At 40.5% G+C, this 19,943-nt stretch overlaps 1 pseudogene; it reads right to left on the reverse strand.

Moving 5' to 3' along the window:
• LOC110157818 (zinc finger protein GLIS3-like) overlaps window positions 1-19,943 on the reverse strand; it is a 54,871-nt pseudogene that overhangs the window by 1,537 nt on the left and 33,391 nt on the right.

Below are 19,943 nucleotides of genomic sequence, written 5' to 3' on the forward strand. Positions count from 1 at the left end.
GTGTAAGACTCATGTATTATTAATATTACTGTAACTTAACACTAGAGGGCAGTCATGACACACAATAAAATCAAATGCAGTCGCCTCATCTCAAAACACGTGTAATATTGCTAAATGTATAAACTGATCTCATGTCGTACCAGTGGAGTGAGGAGCAGAGGGTTTTGTAAAGAAACAGTTTGGTTCAAATCTTCCTTCTTCTGCAGATGCTACCATCTTCCCCTCTGCATAAATACAATCTGAAAAAAGAAACACATATTTAATTTAATTTAGGAGGAGTTTAATGAGGAGTTTGATTTTAATAATGATTTTAATCTGATTATTATCAGATTTCTGGACCTTTAATATGATTTAAATGACCTGCACACCACAAAGTCTGATGTGAGCATTCAGAGGGCTCATGATCTGAAACAAATCTGATGATTTTGTTGTTTACTTTTCATTGTAATAGTCTCCAAAAATCTGTGAATAATCAGATTGAGAGTGAGCATGTTACCACAGCCAGTGTGAGGAGCTGTCACTGAGATGGGAAATCTAAGATAACCTAAGGCAGCTCTATTAATACAAAGACACTGGAGGCAAAGGTTGAGTTCATCTGATATCTCAGATGGTGCAGTCTCTTTTTACTTTAAACTGGGCTGGAGGACACGTCAGAATTCTGTGGAATTTGCTGTGTAACTGTCCGATTGCAGATTTGTTGACCTGGTTTATGGTTCATATCTCTGTAATTACCGGGCCTGTCCACATGAAACAAACTTCAACGTCCTGTTTGTCAGACATAAACAAAAACGAAATAATTTTTTTCCTAACAGCTCCAGAAAGTGGTGCCATTATTTAACACCAAAGACATGATTGTTTCCAGTGAAGAACTTAAAGCCACAAGATTAATATGATCATTTGGATATTTCTTACAAAAACAGAAAATGTGTGCCTTTATTTATATTTATTTATTTAATAATTGATTATGCATGGGATAGAGAGAAATGTATTTGTATGTTAAGTACATGTGAAGAAATTGACAGTAAGGCTAACTTTGAACGTTTGAACTTTGAAATCTCTCAAAAATAATAATAATGGCCCCTGCCCACTGAGATCGTGGCGTTGTCAAATTTTAAAACATGTCGCAACATCTTGTCTCGCCCGAGCATATAATACACTTGAAGGAGTTGAAGGATTGAACCACCAACCTTTGAGTTAGTGGGCAATCGCTCAACCAACTGTGCCACAGTAAAGATCCAGTTACATAACAGTGGTGTGGAGGATACGTACTTGGCTGCGGTGAGAAGACTTGATGGTTGTATGTTTTTGGGAAAGTCTGTAGCCTTAAATCTGTAGTTTCTGAATTCACTTGATTCACTTCAGATATGAAGAGTGGGCCACCTCTGCTCCTGTACAAAACAAAACAGAAACATTAAAGAGGGGGTATTTTACTTCTATGAGGTTTTAACAGCTAACACATAACAAGTATTAAACTGTTTCATTAGTTTCACTTTTGATGCTCTGAGTCCCAACTTCCTTTGCTCTCCACTCAAAGTCACAACCCCTTCGGAGCACTATCACAACACAAGCAGCACTCATCCAGCAAATAAAACTACTGCACATCACATCAGGTTTGTCACGTTGTTGTGTGGGTGGCTGACGGAGCCTTGGACAGAATAGGACCCAGTATATGTCTGGATGTTATTTAAAACCACTTCAGGCATGTTTTTGCATGTAAAGATAAAAGAGGATGGCACTCTGATTTGCAGTGTGTTTATTCATGGTCACACCAACGTGTTTCGACGACTTCTGAGTCTTCATCAAAGCTGATAGAGTGAGCAGCAGGTGTGACTCTATTTAAAGGAGTCATTTGACTGATTATCAAACACGTGATTATTAAAAACAAAATATCCATATACATTATACATCCAAGTATATTGACAACATACTGCTCTAACACAACAGATAAGAACCACTGGTCTTTAAAGGTTGGAGTAGAGGAGAGAGTATACATATTAACTTACACAGCACACTTCATCAAAAACTGTTTTAAGTTAATAGTATAACAAATAGAAAGCACCAGAAATTTTGTAAGAAGTGTTTTATCAAAAATACCCAGGTATTTGGTGGCCGGTTGTTAAGAGGGGGCTTCTTGTCTTAACAGATGGCAACAATGTGATATAGAGACATGATATATCAAGACAGTGTAAATAACAAGGAGACAAAGACATGTAGAGGCTTTATAGATCAAATAGTTTATAGGAGCGGAGGGGGAGCTACTGGAAGGGTGAAAAATCAACCGCTTCATCCAGGGCCTGTTTACACAAGAACACTTGCGGGTAAAAACAACAAAATATTTTATCAGAAATGCCTTTCATTTAGACGGTGACAGCGTTTTTGGGGCTTAAAAACTCAAAAATCTGAAACCACCTTCTAGAGTGGAAAAGTTGTAGCGTTTCCGTGTACACTGCCCGAGACACATAACTCTGGTCAGATCTGCTCACGTCGCATACGCGTTTACATCACATACATCACCACCAAGCATCACCACTAGCGTTGGGTATCATTAAGAAGTTGCCGATACGATACATACCTCGATACATTGGTCACGGTATGATACATATCTCGATACAGTGAGCTTTTGATTCGATACGATATATTTCAAATCGATTCGATATAGTTCAATAAAAAATAAAGGCTAAATCATGACTGTGACACTAAAAGTCTTTGTTAAACCACTTCTTGTGCAAAGTTCATATGAAACACAAACATTTTAATCATCAAAACAGTGAAAATGTCAAATGTGTTGCATATACGAGTTTCCTTTCTCTACAAGCAACAAAACCATACCGCCATGGCCATACCAGCTTGTCAAAGCCTGATCTCGTCAGATCTCAGAAGCTCAGCAGGGCCGGGCCTGGTTAGTAACTGGATGGAAGACTGCTGGGAAAATCAGGAGCCATGGGGAGCGCCAGTCGTAAAAACTGTTGTTGTGTCCTTAGGCAAGGCACTTCACCCAGATTGCCTAGTATAAAAGTGGTGTGTGTGTGAGTGATGGTGGTGGTCGGGGGGGCCGATGGCACAGATTGGCAGAATCGCTTCCATCAGTGTGCCCCAGGGCAGCTGTGGCTACAGTAGTAGCTTACCACCACCGAGTCTGGAGTGAATGAATAATGCTCTGTAAAGCGTCTTTGAGTGTCCAAAAAAACGCTATATAAAACTAATGCGTTATTATTATTATTAAAACTGTGGCACTGTAACAAAATTATTTAGTTGCATATACCAAAAAAATACTCTTGGTAATAGATCGATACAGCAGCCCACGATTTTGATACTGTATCATCATATTAAACGATATATTTTTTCACATCCCTAATCACCACGTAGCTGCCTGGCATGAATACCCAATTGAATTGGGAATAAAAAGTGAAGACGCGACGCCACTTTTGCGTCTTTTCTTCAGACGGTCAACATATAAATATAGCCTCAGACCAGGGTGGACCGTGGTCCTCAAAGTGTGAATCCAAAACGTCTCTCTTTGGACGTTCTTGGGGGATGACTTCTATCACCATGGCGCTGAGAGCTGTTTTTTGCACACTCATGGCGAGAGAACAACATTATAACATGGTAGAAAGCTCCAAAAGTTTGATTTTGCCTTATCCCTTCTTTTTAAAATCTGTCTTCTCTAAATGCACTTCTGTGGAGTTGTACGGTGCAGCAGCTGTGTTTTCAGAATCAACAAAGACAAACTAAAGCAGTTTATGGAGCGCACTGTTTTCTGGAATTAGACCATGGGGGGCAGTGTCCGGGAACAGCACTGCACTAACTCTCTATCTCTCACCTCCCCCTTCTTTCCATTCTCTCCCCTGTTTTTTTTTTTTTTGTACTCTTTCTGTCCATCTCTTCCATCTTTCTCTATCATCAACTCTCTCCCTGCCATCTCTTACTTCTTCTCCTCTGAGTAAGTCCACAAGTGAAAAAAGCTTTATGTGACAGTATGAAATGATCTGAACATTTGTGTTTCTCACAGCGCTCTTTCAGATATGATTTAGTTTCTTTAATTTTTGTGTCTATCCTTTGAAAATTCCCCGATTCTGTGCATTATTTCATGTTTCGTCCTTCCAATTACATTCACTTCAAATTGTAAATCAAATGTTACATCCCGAGAGTTATTTTTTCTTACGCAATATTACGCAAAATCAACTCTTGTGAGCTTTAAATCGTGTTATAAAGTTTGTGTTTTGTTTCATTCACATGCGTTTGAGTAACTCGTGATTATTAGTCCACCTTGTGTTTTTAAGTTTCTTTGACTTTAGTGCTTTTTTCTGGGACCACTACTTTGTACTTCTACTTGAGTAATGTTATTCTCAAGTAACGTTACTGCAGCTTGAGTACAGTTTTTGGCTCCTCTGCTGATGTAAATGTTGAACTTGATTCTAGCGTCGTTTTTCCAGTGTCCTTTAAGAGGGGGAGTGGGGCGAGCGATGGGGGGCAGGCTCCATCTCCTCCGCTCAGGAATGTGCCGAGTGTGCACAAAACTCTGACTGCACACCAAAACACACACGAGAGAGAGAGAGATGGAGAGAGACGGAGAGAAGAGAGAGAAATGAGAGAGAGTGTGCACAAAACTCTGACTCCACATCCAAAACACACGAGAGAGAGAGAGAGAGACAGAAGAGAGAGAGGAGAGAAAGAGAGTGTGCACAAAACTCTGACTGCACACCAAAACACACGAGAGAGAGAGAGATGGAGAGAGACAGAAGAGAGAGAGGAGAGAGTGCACAAAACTCTGACTGCACACCAAAACACACGAGAGAGAGAGAGAGCGAGAAGAGAGAGACGGAGAGAAAGAAGAGTGTGCACAAAACTCTGACTCCACATCAAAAGACACGAGAGAGAGAGAGACAGAGAGAGAAGAGAAAGAGAGTGCACAAAACTCTAACTGCACACCACAATACACACGTGAGAGAGAGACGGAGGGAAGAGAGAGAGGGAGAGTGCGCACAAAACTCTGACTCTACACCAAAACACACACGAGAGAGAGAGACAGAGAGAGAGAAGAGGGAGAGAGAGTGTGCATAAAACTCTGACTGCACAGAGAGACGGGGAGAGAGAAGAGAGAGAAAAAGAGAGAGTGCACAGACTCCACACCAAAACATACACGAGAGAGAGAGAGACGGAGAGAGAGAGTGTGCACAAAACTCTGACTCACCACCAAAACATACACGAGAGAAAGAGAGGGAGAGAGAGACAGAAGAGGGAGAGAGAAGACAGGGAGGAGAGAGTGCACAAAACTCTGACTGCACACCAAAATACACATGTGAGAGAGAGACGGAGAGAAGAGAGAGAAGAGAAAGAGGGAGAGTGTGCACAAAACTCTGACTCTACACCAAAACACACAAGAGAGAGAGAGAGAGAGAGAGACGGAGAGAGAGAGAAGAGAGGGAGAGAAAGTGTGCACAAAACTCTGACTCACCACCAAAACTCGAGAGAGAGAGAGAGAGAGAGAGAGAGAGAGAGAGAGAGAGAGAGATGGAGAGAGAAGAGAGGGAGAGAGTGCACAAAACTCTGACTCACCACCAAAACTCGAGAGAGAGAGAGAGAGAGAGAGAGAGAGAGAGAGAGGAGAGAGAGAGAGAGAGGGAGAGAAAGTGTGCACAAAACTCTGACTCACCACCAAAACTCGAGAGAGAGAGAGAGAGAGATGGAGAGAGAAGAGAGGGAGAGAGTGCACAAAACTCTGACTCACCACCAAAACACACACGAGAGAGGAGAGAAGAGGAGGGGGTGAGAAAGTATATGGACAGAGAGAGAGGGAGAGAGAGAGTGAGAGAGAGAAGGAGAGAGACAGAGAGAGAGAGAGAGAGGGAGGGAGAGAGAGAGAGAGACAGAGTGACAGAGAGAGAGGGGAGGGGAGAAAGAAGGGGAGTGAAAGAGAACAGGGACAGAGCGAGAGAAAGGAAGGGAGAGGAAAGAGAAAGTGACAGAAAGATTGGAGTGACAGAGGATGGGGGAAGAGAGGAAGATAGAGTGGGAGAAGAGAAGGGGGTGAGAGAAAGAAAGAGGGAGAGGAGGAATGAGTGGGAGAGAGAAGGCAGAAAGAGTGAGAGAAAGATCTGAGGATGGGGAAGAGAGGGAGAGAGAGTGGGAGAAGGGAGAGAGAGGTGAGAAAGTGAAAGAAAGCAAGAAAGAAAGAGAAGAGGGGAAAGAAAGAAGAGAGGAGAGACAGTGTGATAGAGAGAGGGGAAGAGAAAGAGAAGAGGGAGAGTGATAGAAGATAAGGAGACAGAAAGAAAGGGGGAGTGAAAGAAGATAGGGAGATGAGGGATAGAGAAGGAGTAGGAGAGAAAGAAGAGGGGTACAGTAAGAGAAGGAGAGCAAAAGAAGAGAGAGATGGGGGCATGAAAGAAGACAGCGGGAAGTAAAAGAGAGGGAGATGAAGAAAGACAGTTCAGGATAGAGAGAGGAGAGAGAGAAAACAGGGAGAGAGGGGGAACAGGGAGAGAGAGAGAGAGAGAATGGGGAGAGAGAGAACAGGAGGGAGAGAAAGAGAGAGAACAGGGAGAGAGAGAGAACAGGAAGAAAGACCGAAAGAAGAGGGGCAAAAGAGAGAGAATGGGGAGAGAGAGAGAGCAGAGAACAGGGAGAGAGAGTGAAAACGGGGAAGGAGAGACAGAAAGAGAGAGAGAACAGGGAGAGAGGGAGAAAGAGAGAGAGAACAGGGCGAGAGAGAGAGAAAGAAGCGGGGAGAGAGTTAAAACAGGGAGAGAGAGAGGAGGGAGAGAACAGAGAGAGAGAGAGAGAACAGGGAGAGAGTGAGAGAGAGAGAACAGGGAGAAGAGAGAGAGTAAAACAGGGAGAGAGAGAGAGAGGGAGAGAACATAGAGAGAGAGAGAAGAGAGTTAAAACAGGGAGAGAGAGAGGAGGGAGAGAACATAGAGAGAGAGAGAACAGGGAGAGAGAGAGAGAGAGAGCAGAGAACAGGGAGAGAACGAAAGGAGAGAGAGAACGAGGACAGAGAGAAAGAACAAAGAGAGAGAACACTGAGAGAGCAAGTGAGAACAGGAGAGAGAGAAAGTAGAAAAATAGAGAAGGAAAAAACATTTTAAAAAAAGGAGAGAGGGAGAGATGGGGCTGAAGGGGACACAGACAAAAAGAGAGACCAGGGAGAGAGAGAGGAGAGAGGGATGAGAGAGGGATGAGCGGGTGGAAGGAGAGAGGTTTGAATGTTCCTCTGAGGCGAGTGAGAAGGAGAACATGCAGATTGAGTTACATGTCCGTTTATCTTTGGGGGGTTTTTATGGCACTAAAATCTGATCCCCCCCAAAAATCCTTCAAATTTCTTCTTCCTCTGGACACTTGGGATTGCAAAGTCCCCTCTTCCTTGCTCTCTGCACTAAGTCACTCTCCCTTCAGAGCGCACAGTCACTCCATTCCAATAATGAAACTACTGCACATGAGTACTTGTGTTCTTGTGTACTTTTGTCTCATGTTTTTGTATATTTATGAATTATCATGTGGGAGAATGGGTGATGTAGATTGTGGGCGGAGCCTTGGACAGGATTGTACAGCTGACCATAAGAAGGGTTTGAATACAACTTGGGAGAGATCACAAAATTACTCAAACATGCGTGGATGACATCTAAAACCTCTTCAGGCATGTTTTCGATGAGGGAACAATGCTACAACATGGTAGAAAGACCAAAAATACGATTTTGCACAATACCCTCTCTTTAAATCATTTGAAGGAGATGTAAAGTCCATTAACTCTTCCAGACCAATGGTACCTGGAAATATGTATTATATAACCGTGCATAACTTTCCAACCATAAAAGACAGAACCTTACTTTTTTTTTCTTGAAAAGCTGACAGTTGCGGCTTTCCGAGCATATTTCCAGCATTATCCTACGTCACACACACGCTGACCTTGATGACCACTGTTGGGCAAGTTACTTTAAAACTGTAATGCGTTATTTTTTGACTTGTTACTGTCATTTCAAAGTAATTTGTTACATTACAACATTACTGCATTTAAAATGTAAGGCATTACATTACTATTGCATTACTTTTAAGTTACTCTCACTAAAATAACTGCGAAGATGCTAGGACCGCCCCTGAGAGAACCCCCGAGAGAGATCGGTCGTCAGCTGCTTATAGCTACGTGGAGTGCGGAGATCCGCGCTGGTCCTTTTGCTCGCAGTCACCCAGCGGTCTACGTGGGCGCACCTCCGGCGTTTCACCACTGCTGATATCGCGGTGATTTTAGCAAATTTGTATGAAGAAAAGCCCACCACTTCAATCCAGGTTAAAAAAGCATTATAACGCACGTTACTAACATTTGTACCGAATAAAATATTTAAAAAAAAATTCCGTGTAATGCCATAACATTACTGCATTACAGCAAAAAGCAATGCATTACAGTAGTACAGTAGTACTCCCAACACTGATGAGGATGTAAGGAAAACGAGTGTCCAGTATAGAACTATATTCAAATCTGAAGGATAAGTTCAAGATGGCACTGTATTGTTTTCAATGGCTTGTGCTCAATGGCGTATGGGCCCAAAAAAATGTTCAAGTCCACATTTACTTCCTCAGTAGGGGCTAGCACCTCCCACCCATGTGACATCTGTAATGTGCACGGAGCGTTTGGACCAATCAGAACGAGTGTGGGCTCAGAGCGAGGCTTGGTTAACTCTTACAAAGCTCAATTTTAGGTGCTTTGAGGATTTAAACATTTTAAAAAGTTGTGACAATAGAAAAGAATCCATACGAAATCCGACCTTTGTGATATTTGGCGATGCCCTGCCAGCCAAATACGGGCAATTTGAATTCCTAAAAAATGCATTGTGCTTCTATGGGAGAATTCTTTTTGGGCCGAAGCTACCGGGAGCAGCAGTACAAATGAAGCAGCTACTAGTGTGTCTGGAGCCTGGAAAGAGGAGAGATGCCTTATCCAGTTATTATTATAGATCCATGGTGTCCAGTAGGAACTTTGTTTTACACTAAACTCATGCGCTCCATCCATTTTGATTGGCCCAAACTTTGCCAAAAAGTGTAGTGAGTCAAGATGGTCCATGCTCTGCGCGTCTGTGTTCGTAACAATAGAAAAAGCCGCTCTAAGTGCAGTTATCTCTCAATTAAATGACAAATTACACATCTTGGTCTGTGTAATTCCACATTCCTTGCTGCTTTTTTTATTCTCAGGTTTATTTCAGTCCAAATGTACAAATCCAAATGTAATAAACACCATGGAAATGCAGGAAGTGATGTGGCTTTGTGCCCTGGACTTGACATGAGCTTTTTCCATGACTGACACCAAGAAAGTCATGAGGCCATTACACTTTTATTTTTTATTTTTTATTTTTTTTGAGGCAACAAGAATATTTTTAGTTTACTTACAGACTTGATATTTTGCACTTTTGTAGCTAAGACCCTAAATTAAGCTTTTTTTTACTGTCCAAAAAGTTGTTTATATGTTATGTTTGCTGTGTGTTTTGTATGAAAGAGTGTGAATTTTATTTTCCGTTTATTCATTTATATATTTCTTTCCATTTGTATTTCTGGTCCTGTAGCTTTTATTACATCCATGTGACACAACTACAGCAGCAGATTGTGAAATAACAGGTTGTACTGAAAAAAAAGATGCACTTGGGGGTAAAAGGGGGAGTTTTAATAGCAAAATTAAGAAAAAAATCCAGGCGAGGACAAATGTACTAAAATTACCTTAGGTCTTGGAGGGTTATAATAGTCCAAAAAATCCATTACTTTTGTCTATTATTATCTTGTTGTAGCAACCACTTGAACGCACAAGGCCAAAAAGTGTAAGTACCGCTATTTCCTGCCCCCTAGGGACCAGAGTGACCTGCGCTTGTACAGATGTGTTTAGGGGGACTCGTAAATCCTAAACTTTGTCACAGATGGAGACACGAGCTGGCCCAGTCCCCCGAACGCTGCTCCAGAATGGCTTTAAAAAGTGAAACATGCAGAGATTTCTTTACAAATCCGTCACTTTATCAGCTTCAGTCCAGCTATAGTCGCTTTAATACGACTTTCCCATGTCACATCACATTAGGTTTGAATGAACGCGCTCGCCTTTTCACTACAGGGACAAAATATGAGCCAAATCTAACTGGAGAGAGGGAAAGACGGTGAGAGAGAGAGAGAGGAAGAGAAGTGGAAAGCGTTGACTGTATAACAAAGTGGACTAAGGCTGCATTGAGACGTTTTTTGAAATCCAATTTTTTTGCTTGGTCATTCACATTTCCAATTAAATGCGACTTGTGTGTGATCTCCAGTGTAAACTTTAAACGCCCCAAAAGTGTCCCGCATGCTCAATGGAGGACTAAACGCTGGGCTTGTCTCCCAAAATACGGTCCAGTTCTTTGTAAAATGGACAGGTTACATGTCCACGCTTCATTTGTTTGAGTCCTTAGCCTCCTTGTATTTGGCTTGCAGGCTCTTTATTTTTCATTGACATTGGAGCCGGATCATTTCTTTGGCAATCATTTCAAAAAACGCTCCGATAATGTTCCGATAAGACCCCTCCAATATGGCCTGAATACAGCAATCACCCCAAATATTAATTACCTTGCTAACCTCGCTTTCCCTCCATTGACTAGACTCCAAGCCTAACGTGTAGGTGCATCCCACCTACCTGGCTGTTCAGACTGAAGTCGCATGTCAAAAGATCGGATATGTATGGGTTTTAGGAGCACATATCCAAGTGGCCTGGGTCAGATTTGAAAGAATCAGATCTGTGTCATTTAGACTGTCATTAAAAGATCAGATACAGGTCACATGGGGTGAAAATATCAGGTTCGGATCAATTCAGGCTGCAGTCTGAACGTAGCCTAAGTGAGTGTGATGTCGCCCATAGCGTTCAGCTCCAGTCAGTGAAGCTCAACGAGGCCAGCAGGTATAGAGGCAAATTTGCAGAAAAGTTCAGAGTTCCAAGTCTGACAGTGAGTATCATAAAATCTAGTGCTTATTTGAACAAGTTCAAATGCTGGATCAGGAAGGACAGTGAAATCAGGGAATGAGGCGTAGACACCATTAACCATGATGATGTAGCGTTCCTCCTTTCACACACCTGTGACACCCTTCTCCAGAGAACACCGGGCGACAGGGGGTGTGGTCAGTCTGATGGACCTGGCAGGTTGCTTGGACTGACCACACCTCCCATCACCCAGCTACAGGAAGAAACAGCAGCTAATATACAACACATCACCACCAACACAAGGACAGTTCTGAAGATGCAGCAGAAACATGTCAACAAGGTACTGTATTTTTCAGACTATAAGGTACCGGATTATAAGGAGCATTAAGCGAAACAATGGACGACACTTGAGACTGATCCTTAGTCCAGGCGTCCATGATCCATTGGCAGATTGTGGTGTAATTATTGTTGCTTTTTAATGTGTTGCGGCATTTGCATTTGTGTTGTGGCGTTTGTATTTGTTGCGGCGTTTGCATTAAAATAGAGTCCTGCGGTCATTTCCGTTGTGGCTTTTTTTGGTTTGTTGTGGCTTTTTGTTGTGTTGTCGCATTTGTATTTGTTGCGGCGTTTGCGTTTGTTGTGACCCCTCTCGGCTTCCGTAAGAAACCGTTTTCAACAGAAAGTGAATTGGAACCAGAGTTGATGGAGCGGAAAGCGCGCATGTGAACACTTGGAGGCGAGCGAGTTAGCTATGTCCATTTACACAGTCTATGGGTGAAGGAAAGAGAAACAGATGGAGATAGAGAGGGAGAGGGAAAGAGAGAGGGATGGAGAGAGAATGCTTTAGTCTAAATTAAGCCATATACAAACAGATGGACTTATATAACACAAGAGAAAAAGGGGAAGAGAAAGAGAGAGTGAGGGGAAAAGGAGAGAGAGAGAGACTGAAAACAGAGGGATGAGAAAGAACGGACAGAAGAGAGAAACAAGGGAGAGTGGAGAAGAGGGAACAAAGAAATGGGAGAAAAGGAGATAGAGAGAAAGAGGAAGAGGAGAGGTGGATGCCTTGAGAAGAGAAGGTTGAGTGAAGGAGTAAACAGAGGGGGCAAAGAGAAAGGATAGTGTAGAGAGAGGGGGATGCTATAGAGTAAAAGAGTAGTGAAGGAGAGGGAGATGGTGGGTGAAAGGAAAAAAGAAAAGAGACGAATCATATTATCGTAATTACAACCAACAGTGAGGGATGGAGGGATGATGAGAAAGAGATAGATGTGGGAGAAGAGACAAAGAGAGAGGGAGAAATCATATTACATTTGAATGAACCACAGTATAGATACAAAACACAGTGGATTTCACCAAATGGACTTGTAAAACCCGACTGATATGAGATCCAGATGTTCAGTCCCACCATTGGAACACAGAGCAGATTTGTGTAGCACTATGTCAACAAAACCACCCTTACTTCTCTATTGCATTTACTTGTGTAACTTGTAAATACAGTTGTACATATTGAAGTAGTTTTCAGGTAACATGTTTTTATTTGAATAAGACATTGTACCATGTAACTGTACTCCTACTTGAATAAAAGTTGTGCTTCTAAGTCTTAAGTGGCAAAATGATCTGAACATGTGTGTTTTTATTTAGTTTGTCTAATTTTTTTTTGTCTGTTCTTTGAATTAATGTGTGTATTATTTCATGTTTTGTACTTCCAGTTAACTCCAAATGCGAAAGTGGGTAGTACTCCATTACATTCACTTGAGTAACTTCTTAAGGAAATAGTACTTTTCAGGGTACTATTTAGTACAAAGCCTGATGCCGTCAGATGTCAGAAGCTCAGCAGGACCGGGCCTGGTCAGTACTTGGATGGGAGACTGCTGGGAACACCAGGTGCCACAGGGGGGCGCCAGTCGCAAAAACTGTCAGTGTCCTTAGGCAAAACACTTCACCTACATTGCCTAGTAAGAAAGTGGTGTGTGCATGAGTGATGGTGGTGGTCAGTGGGGCCGATGGCACAGATTGGCAGCCTCGCTTCCATCAGTCTGCCCCATGGCAGCTGTGGTAGTACCACCACTGAGTGTGGAGTGAATGAATAATGAAATGTAAAGCGCTTTGGGTGTCTTGAAAGACACTATATAAATACTATGATTAATTAATTAATTAATTAATTAAAGTATTTTTCTAGCAGTGTACTTTTTTTTCTACTTGAGTAACATTTTGATTGAAGTAACAGTACTATTAACTGTTGAACATTTGTGTTTCTTGCAGTGATCCTTTAGTTTGTCAAATTTTTTTGTCTATTCTTTGAAAATGTGTGCATTATTTTATGTACTTATGTACGTATGTACTTCCAGTTAACTCCAAATCCAAAGGTGGGCAGTACTCTGTTACATTTACTTGAGTAACTTCTTAAAGAAATAGTACTTTTTCTTGTTGCGCTCCTTCAAATATGACTCAGTTTGTGTCATTTTCGTCCTTACTAGTATCCTTTGAAAATACCAGATTGATTATTGGTAGATTATGTAACTTTCTAGAGGTCTTCCACGGATTCCACAGAAATAGACAGTTAAAATTGTTTTTTGGAACATTCACCATGGCGATAGATTTTTAGATTTTAAACCAGATGTGGGGTTTTGCAAGCCATGACTTGGACTCGAGTCACACTTGAGTCTTGATCTTTAGGACTTGAGACTTGACTTGATAAAACAGACTAAGACTTGAGGTCAAAGACTCGAGACTTACTTGAGACTTTCACAACAATGACTTGGTCCCATCTCTGTTTTATACCATAGTGTGGAATATTATAGAAGGAACAACATTTCCATGGAAATAAGCAGGAGGTCAGATTTGTGGTGAGGCAAGCCCACTCCCAGTAAGGACGAATGTGCAATAAAACAACCAAATAAATTAAAAAAAATCTATATGTCTATATTAAGTCTATGTTTGGGCTAAAAAGTTACATATTGTGGCTTTAATATTTTGCACTTTTTACAATTAGCTTCAAGTCAGGTGTCAGGTTTATTGTGTAGTAGCTTCAGCAAATACTTTTTTACTCTTACTTCATTCATTCCTTGAACCACTACTTTGTACTTCTACTTAAGTAATAATATTCTAAAGTAACGTTACTCTTAGTCGAGTAGAGTTCTTGTCTACTCTACCCGCCTCTGCTTATCCAATGCTGTTGGCTTTGCTACCATGACAACAAACCACAAAAATCCTACACTTTTTTTTTTCTCAAACCCCTCAAATAATTTACAGCTCCTCTGGTTCGGAATTTTATTTTTGTATCACTGAGAAAACAAAGCTGTCAAGTCTGTCGCAACCAAGTAGAAAAAAAACACACTGTAAATATTTTTTGGAGAGCGAATAAGGAGATGTCAGTACAAGTTTTCAATTGTTTTTGCTAATTGGAATGTAAGGAATCTATGTGTTTTGCCAAATGTTCTTTTAACGGTTGTGAAATGCCCTAAAAATAGCTGGTTACATAACTCACGCACTAACTGCCAAATCCTACACACATTATTCATAAGTGGAGTCTAACCTTGTGGTGAAAGTGAAAATTCCTTCATGGATCGACCTGTGCTGTGTCACCAGTGAGACGGAGAGGTCTGTTTTTATTATTGCTGTGTGGATTTTACATGTTTTTATTTGATGTCTTTTATTTTTGTATTCGCTGTGGGGTTTTATTGCGTGTTTTTAAAGTGCCTATATTGCGCAAAATTGACTCTCGTGGGCTTCAAGTCGTGTTATAATGTTATCGCCTCCTTAACAACAAACCCGGCGTTGTGTTTTTATTAACTCTTTACTATTAGTATGTCTGCGTCTCCAAAGCTCAAAATGCTCTGTTCCTGCTTGTGATGTCATGAAGTGGTAGTTTTCGAGTGAACAGCTTCTTTTTACTTTGGTTCAGTAGAGACTGGGAATTCCAGGGCTGAAATATCTGTGTATCATTTGTTCATGCTTTTACAATACAAAACAAAAATAAGAAAACGAAAAAACAACTGTCTTTTTTTCATTATTTGTCTCCAAAAACAAAATGAAAAAACAGATTCTTTTTTTTTTTTTTTTTTTTTTCAGTTTTCGATTTTGTGTTTAAATGAATAATGGAAAAAAACATATAACGGCCATTTCCCATTTCCGTGACTTAAACTGTGATGCCGGACTGAACCAGGACTGGAACTAGGACTAAAACAGGACGTTTTCAGTCCTGGTCTGGTCCTGGTCCTGGTCTCAGTCTTGGTCTCAATCACGATCTGGTCCTGGTCTGATCCCGGTCTCAGTCCTGGTCTCAGTCCTGGTCCTGGTCCTGGTCCCAGACTCAGACAACAAAGAATCAAAAACTTTCATTTTGATTTTAGAGACAAATAATGAAGAAAACAGTTGTTTTTTCGTTTCCTTATTTTAGGTTTCATATTGAAAAACAGATGAAGGAATGATACACGGATTGTGAAATTATCCAAATGATTCTAGTGAAAGTGTATGGTGTTTAAAAACTCAGTAGAGAACTTCCTGTATTACCACATGACATCACAAGATGGAACAGGGTATTTTCATTTGAGAGAACAGCATGTGCAGGGTTTGTGGGTTAGACATGTCTGAATGAAACAAAACACAACTGCAGGTCTGTTTTTGATGAGGAACATTATAAAGTAGATGAAAAAGTCCTAATAATATCTCTCTGTATATTTTATACAGATTGATATCAATCTGGTCCTCAGTCCCTCCGTTGCATCATTCAATCAGATTTGTCTTTTTGTCTTTTTTCAGTGACGCATTTGTAAAACAAAAGAGCTCATTGTCATCACCATTTACAAATAAAATTGAATTAATCTCAACTCAGATGAACAGAGTTTACTGTTTCGCTCATTGATTCTGTCCATGTTTTTCAGTCCTCTGTGATATTTTTTCCTGATACAGATGGACAGATGGACAATGCATGTCCTGACTGGACATGACCTGTCAATCAAGCTCATCTGGACTCAGAGAAATTCACCAGTGACCAGATTTATATCTTGGTAAATATTGGAGAAGTGTGTATTCTGGATCCCAGGCAAACTTACGTCAGCTGTGACTTAAAACCTCAAAGCCTGTGACACTTTTTGGCCAGTGAAGCGTCCTTAGTGATCAGTACACCTGGAGCGAGACAGCAAAGATGGAAACAATAGAGGAAAGAGGACAGACTGAGAGAAGACTGGAACTGATACAGAGAGCTGTTTATATTGAACTCGTTCTGTTTTTGACATTTTTAAGACTGTATAAATCAGGTACAGGTCTTACATGTCTGTGGTCATTTAGGACAGAAAATTGTTATTATACGGTTAGACATGTGTTATACACATCTGTTATTGAAAATGTATTAAATAAAGTTGTGCAGCTGTGGAATAATAACCATACAATGTACCCGATTTTACAAAAGCACAATAAAATGCATTAAAGGTCCTAAATTATGCAGAAAATTGAGCTTTAAGCCATTCTCCTCAAAAACAGACCTGGAGTTGTGTTTTGTTTGATTCACACATTTGAGTAACTCTTTATTATTAGTCTGTCTACATCTCCAAAGCTCAAACTGCTCTGTTCCAACTTGTGATGTCATGTAGTTGTAGTTTTCATGTTCACAGGTTCCTTTTACCTTTAGTTTAGTAGAGATTGGCAATGCCAGGGCTGAAATGATCCAAATGACTCTAGTGAAGGTGTATGGAGTAGGGATGTCAGAATAACCAAAATATCGTGATATCGTAATGTCAAAAGTCTCACAATAATACCGTGGGTTGTCACAAGAAACAAAAATTTTGAAAATCCTTTGCATAAATGCATGGTTTTATAGTAGCAATAGCTAATAAACATCGGGAACTACATATCCCATGATTCATTTCAGCACAGACATGAAGAAATATGTATTTAACTTAAATTCTTGCATATCGTGATAATATTGTACATAGAGATTTGGATATCGTTGCATCCCTATCCCTAGTATGGAGTTTAAAAACACAGTAGAGCATTTCCTGTATTACCACATGACATCATAAGGTGGAACAGAGTGTTTTCAGTCTCAGAGAACTTGGCCTAAATCTGCAGGGTTTGTGTGTTAAACATGTGTGAATAAAACAAAACACAACTCCAGGTGTTTGTGATGAAACAACATTACAACATAGATCAGAAAACAGTGTATTAGGGGCCCTGTAATTATTAACCCTTACATTTTGCCAAATCCAAAATAATATCTCTCTCTATGACGAGTTCAATCTGCCTTTTTAACATAGAAATACCAAAAAATATCACTTACATTACCAGACTAATTATAAAGTGATCCTTTAAAATTAGTCCAGCTTTTTTTGAGTCAGATAAGTTTGTTTGCAGAATGAATGCAGAGGCCAGTTCACAGTTAACTTAAAGACAAAACAAAACAGTAACAAAATTGACATACATGTAAATTGTGTGTGTAAATTGTGTAAATGTGTAAACTGAGGCAGATAATTATACATACGAGGAAACCCATACAAGAAACTGAGGAAGTGGTAAAAATAAAATCCTAATTCTACTGTAATATTGAGTGTTTTGATAGATTTATTGTTAGAAATACTGTTTAGTGTTTGAAGATACAGTATTTTTCAGATTATAAGTGGCACTTTTTTCATGGTTTGGGTGTGTCCTGCAATTTACTCTGGTGTGAAAATGTTCACACTGAAGCTGTGAGAGGTTCTAGTCTTGTGTGTCAGTATCTGCTGCTCCTATTACTCCTGTACCACTGTCACTTCACTCTACTGCCCATGTCTCCTGTAGAAAGAGACGCTGTCCTGCTGCAAGTAGTGAAATACTTAGATGAAAACGGTAATCGAGCAGCAGAAAGAAAGTTTGGAGGGAGCGAGAAACTTGTGAGGGACTGGAGGAAAGTGCGGATGGAGAACACAGCTTCATGGTAACTGGGAGGATGCACCATGAAACTTTCCTCAGAGAAAAGAAGTCACTGGATGAATGGACAAAGCCTGGACTTCAGTGACACCGAAACCATCTTGTCAGGATTCAGAAAGGCCAGAAGAATTCTAACTGGAATTGATGCTGAGTCTGACGACAGCTACTCAGATGAGGAAGCGGTGCTCAGTTTACCTCCGGAGGTCACGGAGTTGCTCAGACGTGACACCGAGAATGAAAAATTGAATGGATTTAGAGATTTGGAGTGAGATGGAGAGTTTGTTAAACTTGTTCTGTTCTGTTGTTTATGTTATAATTATCTGAAGAACTGTTCATATGTGACGTTAACAGTCTGTTGTTCTCTCTTCTATTGTTATTACTAGAACTTGACTTTCAACAGGAAATGTCGGTTCCTTGTCTTTGATTTGATAAAATAAATTTCTCCCAAAAAGTGCGACTTATATATGTTTTTTTCTTCTTCATTATGCATTTTTTGGCTGGTGCAACTTATACTCAGGAGCAACTTATAGTCTGAAAAATACGGTAATTCTGAGGATATTCGTTTTGAAATAGGGGTCTGGAATTTGATAATTTGGATTTGATATGGATATGAAATTTTCCCAGTAGAATGCACAGGCTACTTACTCCAAAGCTCAGAATGCTTTGTTCCAACTTCTGATGTCATGAAGTGGTAGTTTTCAAGTTAACAGCTACTTTTAATTCTTGTTCAGTTTAAAAACACAGTACTCCTTTTATTACCACATGACATCACAAGGTGGAACAGCCTAAATGTGCAGGGTTTGTGAGTTAAACATGTGTGAATGAAACAAAACACAACTCCAGGTCTGTTTGTGATGAGGAAACAGCATTAGAACAGATCAGAAAATGGCAGAATATTGGCTCTAAAACACATTCATTCATGTGTTGGTGTTAACAGCATAAGCCAGTGCATGTTATTGTGAGTATTTAAATGGTTTTAAATGCTCCGCTCACTTAAATACATCTCTCCATTGGACGAGTGTTGACACGATGACTAAATCCCCACAGAATTAAATGATTAAAATAAGTGGAAATGTCTGGTCATGTCCAAAGCAAACACACAGGATGAGGTCACAATAGCTTAGTTTGAAACGGTTTAAAGAGAGAAGAAAACAACAGTATGTGTGTGAGAGGGTATTTAGCACACGGTGAGGACTCAAATCTGTACACACACTCAGATCGTGGGGACTTTTTGTTTAATGGGGACCAAAATCCGGTATTCATGAAAGAGCCGTATTCAACTTGACTTCTTGTTGCTGCCGATCAGTTAGTCGACTAAAAAGAGGGCATGACAAAAGCTCTCTTATCTGACCCAAACTGAGCTCACAAGACTCACAAGGCGGGGGAGAGCATGCAAAACTACTATTTGCGCACAAAAAAGTACAAGGAAACAATGGGCCTCATTCATGAATCTTTTCTTAAAAATGTTTGTAACTTCCACTTGAAGAAGATGCGCCAGATTCACAAAGCTTGCAAATTCACCTAATTCACCAACTCAACTACAACTACTAACACCTCCACGCTCATTTACATTTCATTTAAATAGAAAATTATTATGTATTTGTTTAGAAACGGCCTCTGAAAAATCCAAATATGGCCAGTATGGGTTTGGTGTTATGACATGTGAAAGTGCAAAGGAGAGAGTGACCAATGAAGTCATGTGGAGCGTCCACAGACTACGTTTTACACCTTCAGCTGCGATTTCAAATGTCCAAACTCACATAAAAACGCTCAGGGAGGGAAGATTTAAGTCATAAATGTATTGAAATAAGTGGCTGCTTTTATTGTATTTATCGAGCTTCCTGCAGGTCAGCGATCGCAAGGAAAGGGGGCTGGGGTGGGGGTACTTAAGGGTCATGAGGGGTCAGGGGGGTGATGGGGATGTTGAGTCCAGTGTGGTGAGCAGGCGCAGGGCTGTGACAGACTGAGGCTCACTGCAACCTGGACAAATTCTGTTAGACCCAATAGAGGCGCTATAAAACGCCTCATAAATGTTATTGGATCACTGAGGCATATGTTTATAGGAAATAATTTAAGGAAATATATAACTTACAATCACAGAGAAATTTGAATTTTTTGTTACATT

Source organism: Boleophthalmus pectinirostris, unplaced genomic scaffold (assembly GCF_026225935.1).
Source record: "Boleophthalmus pectinirostris isolate CB_2022bp ecotype Guang Dong unplaced genomic scaffold, ASM2622593v1 HiC_scaffold_16, whole genome shotgun sequence".
In the NCBI taxonomy this organism is placed as follows: domain Eukaryota; kingdom Metazoa; phylum Chordata; class Actinopteri; order Gobiiformes; family Gobiidae; genus Boleophthalmus; species Boleophthalmus pectinirostris.